Genomic DNA, 5,643 nt, shown 5'->3' with positions numbered 1-5,643 from the left:
AGCAAAAATATTTATACTTACACGCTGGTGACCGCCGCGTTGCTGTCGCCGACGACCCTGGGAGGCACTGCGAGGACCTCTTGGCCGAGCACCAGATTGGGAAGACTAGAGAAGAAAACAAAAAATGTTATGTCTTTGGATGTAGGCATTTGTTTGCTGTGTGTGGTCTGCAGAACATTGTTTTCTATGTGTTGTGTGTAGTGTGATGTTGTGTTTCTGCGTTTGATGCAAAAAACTTACCAATTGTGAGCCCACTCCAAGTGTCTGTCCACCCCTTCCTTCTTCTTCTGGGAGCTCCTCTTCATCTTGTGATTCCTGTTTTGAAATAAAAGGCAATGAATACACATATATTACAGAGATGATGGATTTTGGAAATAAAAACTTACCGTCAAACGCTGACGATGCGAGGGAGGGCTCCCAGAAGATGTGCTGTCTTCCTGGTGGCCAGACTCCATGGCTGTGGGTGGTGTTTCTGCTGCTGCCATTGCTGCTGCTGCTGCTGCATCTATTGGGCGGCTGTTGAATAAAGAGAAACAAAGGGCCAATGAATATCTTGATATTCCATAGCCCTAGTTTGGAGGAATGGGGGATTTGATAATTACCATCTCTCATCTGCTGCTGGACTCCCCTCCCGTTGTTCAGCATGCTGCTCCATTTGGGGTGGTGCTGATGGTGCTGCTGCTGCAGATGTCTGCTGCCTTCTCCTGCTCCTGGTTCTTGGCTTGGGTGGCATGTTGGGTGTGGCTGAGGGTCCCATTGTCTTGCTTTTATATATGTCCTGTGGGCAGAGCTACTGAGCATGCTCAGACCAAAGAAACCGGATCCGGCCGCCGCATCCGGCGCATTGCGGCGCTCATAGGCTTTCATTGTATGAAAAAGCCGGACACGCCGCATCCGGCGTGTCCGGCTTTTTCGACGGAGACAAAAAACGTTACAGTCTCCGTTTTTTCCAGACAACGGATGGCGTCACATTGCCGGATCCGGTGAAAATCGGATGAAACGCATGGCCATCCGGCTCGATCCGGCTCTAATGCAAGTCAATGGGGGGGAAACCGGATCCGGCATTGCATTTCGACGGATCCGGTTTTAGTCAAAAGCGCCGGATCGCGCCTGACGCCGAAAACCTGATGTGTGAAAGAGGCCTAAGGCTGTGATATCTTGACAGGTTCTATATAAGAAAATAAAATGCATACATACATGGACAGCCAAATCACTGTGATGTCATTTGACACAGACCATTATATTCTATGGAGAGATGAAGAGGGAGAGGTTAGGAACAAGGAGAGGAAAAAAGCTGAATGAGATTCAGATTGGTCATGGTGATCTTTCTAATAAGTCTTTTATCTCACTCCAGAGCTGAGATTCACATCTTTATTGCTCAGTACTGCTGTTAATTGTCCTCCACCTGCTACTTATTCCCTCTCTATATGCTAAAAAGGGAGCGAAGAGCAAGAATCTATCTTTGTCTGTTGTGCTGTGAATGGTAGGCAATGTCAAAGGAGAAGGAAAATGGTCAGCAGCCCAGAGCTTAAATTTACAGTGGCAAAGCTGAAAAAGCTACAATAACCAGTTACTGATGTTAAAGGGGAATATTATTATCCATTGATGACCTGTGACAGGTTATTACTACAGAGGGACCAAAAATTAATAATCAGGAATGGGACAGAAGAAACCAGCAGACAAGAGCCACCATTTTATTAATGGAGGATGTCTCTACAAAATGAGATTCAGCAAATAAAGGGATAATATGGAGAAGCAGCAGTAGGATAGCTACCAGGGGTGGGGGCAGAGGAGTCGGTCACCCCAGGTACAGCAGTTTGAGGGGGTCCAACCGGAGCTACGCTGCTGGTAACTGCATCAGAGGGTGCCGCATGCCCATATAGTTAAACTCTGCTGAAAAGCAGGTAGACTTGATCTCCCTGCAATGCCATCCAGCTGCTATAGGGCCCTTAAGCATCCCCGCCAGTCATCGCAGGTTCAACTGTATCAGCTGGATGCCGATACAGTTGAAAGCAATGATAAGAGAGGGAGTGTGATGCTCTCTCTCCCATTATTCCCCCTCTGCGTCTGACGTTACTGACGTAGACACTGACAGCTGGCGCGATGATGTCCCTACATGATGCATGCTGTATTGAGATGTGAAGTTGCTCGGAGAAGCCAGGGAATGAGGAGGAGAGGTGAACATTTTTATAGGGAGTGCATCATACTTTATGGAAGCCTATGGAGAGTGCATTATACTATACAGAGGACTATGGGGAGTGCATTATACTATACAGAGGACTATGGGGAGTGCATTATACTATACACAGGCCTATAGGGAGTGCATTATACCAGGGTTCCCCAACTCCAGTCCTCAAGGCCCACCAACAGATCATGTTTTCAGGATTTCCTTTGTATTGCACAGGTGATGCAATTATAACCTGAGCAATACTAAGGAAATCCTGAAAACATGATCTGTTGGTGGGCCTTGAGCACTGGAGTTGGGGAACCCTGCATTATACTATATATAGACCTATGGGGAGTGCAGTTAATACAGCAAAAAGGATTTGTAGACTCATAATACATGAGAAAAAATATAATGTTATGTTGGGGTAACCACTAAAAGAATCAAGTTCAGACTAATACTGCCACTTTAGATATATCAATAGTAAGTCAAAATACTTTCATGATTTAACAAGATAATCTTTATTACAAAAAAATCACACAATAAGAGACAAACAGTACAAAAAAGCTTCTAAAAACAGTTTGGGCAGTGTGATTCAAACAGGGTATGGCATGTACAAATGTATTTATAAATTATTACATCCAATACATCTAGTAAACAAGTACATATCCATGTTAGAATAATTTTACTAGGCAATGGAATAAGTACGGAGAGCAAAAAGAACATCTCATTTATGCTGCTAGATATAAGTTGCCTACACTAAGGTAGAGGCAAAAGGACCCCTGTAGGGCAGCAAAAAGTATGTTGACAAATGTAGCTCAAAGATACAGACTATTACGGGCTGGCAGAATGCACCAAATAATAAAGATGGAATGAAATATGAGGTGCGTTCGCAGCCTGAAGCCCACCGTGCACAGGTGACCAAGTGCAGCTAAACAATGAGGAGAAGGCGTTTAGAGGAAAGCCGGACACCGGTGGGTAACCACTAACCCGGTGTTAGCAGGAACGAACTCCGTTACTTCATGTAGTTCGCGCCAACCGGCGAGCAACCGCAACTTGTCAAGGGTGCTGGAAAGCGCACATACTGCGCACAGCGCTGCTCTGGCAGACGCTGCGGTCGCAGTAGTCCAGAGGCCTGTACTGGCCGACGTCCAGGGCGCTAGTGGATGATGAGGAGACACTGCGGCGCTAAGCAGTGTCAGAGCTGAGGTGCTGACTCTGATTCCTAACCCTAACTCATACGTAATATCCAAGGAGGGGGGAATTATAATGCGTCAGTCACCAGGCTTATTCATCCATCATCACACATACACTAAGCACTATAGCCTCAGAGTCTATCATAGCGCATGGCAGGGCGGCCATGCGAACCTTTTATAGCCGTGTCCTTCCGGAACCTTCCTGATCCCCCTGATGGTCCAATCAGAACTGGAGAAGGACCTGAGCATGTGACTCCCGATCCCCAATGGGAGATCGTCCCATGAGCATGCTCAGTGGAGCGACGGAAGGACTTAGACTCTGGAGTCTTTTGCTGCTGGCCAGGCTGCACTGTCATAACTGGACCAGCGGTGGCAGCAGCAACCGAACCCACACTGCTGGTGTGAGCAGAACACCGGGATCGAGGAGTCTGCTGAGCAGGCTCCACTGCGGCCCAAGGAGAATGGGAAACCGTCGATGGCAAGGCTCGGGATTCCTGCTGTGCAGCGCCCGGAACCCAGCGCCTAACATTGCCCCCCCTAGGGCCCCCTCTCCTATGAGCCTCACTGCGCTCAAATGCCGCAATAAGGAACGGGGCGTGGATATTCTCCACTGGCTCCCAGGTCCGAGCCTCTGGACCATGGCCCTTCCAGTCCACCAAATAAAACTTTTTTGCCACGCCCTACCCTGCATCCCACGATGACGTTGACCTCGAACTTGTCCTAAGACAGGTCGGATGACACGGCAGATGACTCAGAAAACCGGGACAAGTGAGCAGGCTTAAGCAGGGACATGTGAAAGGTGTCAGAAATGGCCAAGTGGGGGGAAGGGCCAGGCGATAGACCACAGGATTGACCTGCTCCAGGACCTTGAAGGCACCAATGTAGCGCGGCACAAACTTGGTGGACTTGACCCGCAGCCTGATATTACGAGTAGAGAGCCACACCAAGTTGCCAGGGGCAAAAGTCGGAGCGGGAGGCTGGTGGGTGTCGGCGGGCGCCCTCATTCTCTCCTTAGAGGCCCGGAGAGCATCCTGAGTGCGGTCCCAAATGTCGCAAGCCTCCACTGCCCAGTCTGCCACCCTGGAATCAGAGCAAGACACTGGCATCGGGACAGGGACGCGCGGATGCTGGCCGTAATTAAGGAGGAACGGAGTCTGGCTGGTGGAATCGGCTACTGCGTTATTCAAGGCAAATTCTGCCCATGGTAGTAAGGATGCCCAGTCATCCTGCCTGGCCGAGACAAAATGTCGCAGGTATGTGACCAGAGTTTGGTTAGCTCTCTCCACCAACCCATTCGTCTCGGGGTGATAGGCGGAAGACAAATTTAGCTCGATGCTGAGCAGACTGCAGAGCTCCCTCCAAAACCGAGACGCAAACTGAGGACCCCGATCACTAACAATCGTGTCCGGCATACCGTGCAAACTAAATACGTGCTTAATGAACAGCGCAGCTAGACCTCGAGCAGAAGGCAGCTGCGCGAGTGGCACCAGATGCACCATTTTAGAAAAATGATTGGTGACCACCCAGATGACCATGCTGCCGCTGGATTTGGGCAGGCTGACCACAAAATCCATGCAGACCATCTCCCAGGGTCTGTCTGCCACTGGCAAGGGGTAAAGTAACCGAGCCGGTCTCTGCCTAGAGGACCTGTTCCAAGCACAGGAGACGCATGCCTGAATGTATTTTCTTGCGTCCCGAGCCATATGTGGCCACCAATAAGTCCTTGCCAGGAGTTCCGTGGTCCGCCTTGTTTCAAAGTGACCGCCCACCCTAGAAGCGTGAGCCCACGAGAGAACCTCTGGCCGCAGGCAGGGGGAACAAAGGTCTTGCCTGGCGGCGCTGACTCAAGAGCGACCAGGGCCATGGTCCTCAGACTCTTGGAGGGGACGATTAGCTGAGGCTCCGCCTCCTCCTCCTCCAATGATACCACTGAGCGACAGAGGGCATCTCCCTGGACGTTCCTCTCACCGGACAGATAGTGCAGTGTGAAGCGGAAGTGGGAGAAGACAAGCGACCACCTGGCTTGGCGAGAGTTCAAGCGCTGGGCTATTTGCAAGTACACCAGGTTTTTATGGTCGGCGTACACTTGAAAGGGAAACCGAGCTCCCTCCAGGAGAGGTCTCCACTCAGAGAAGGCTAACTTCATTGCCAGCAGCTCCCTGTCCTTGATGGAGTAGTTTCTCTCTGCGGTGAAAAGGTCTTTGAGAAAAAGAAGCAGGGATGCTTCCAACCTTGAGCATCCTTCTGGAAAAGGACTGCTCCAGCACCAACGGATGAGGCATC

Source organism: Dendrobates tinctorius, unplaced genomic scaffold (assembly GCF_039654945.1).
Source record: "Dendrobates tinctorius isolate UK_male_01 unplaced genomic scaffold, ASM3965494v1 ptg000018l, whole genome shotgun sequence".
Lineage (NCBI taxonomy): Eukaryota > Metazoa > Chordata > Amphibia > Anura > Dendrobatidae > Dendrobates > Dendrobates tinctorius.
The sequence above is the reverse complement of the archived record's forward strand: the minus strand, read 5'-3'. Positions refer to the sequence as shown.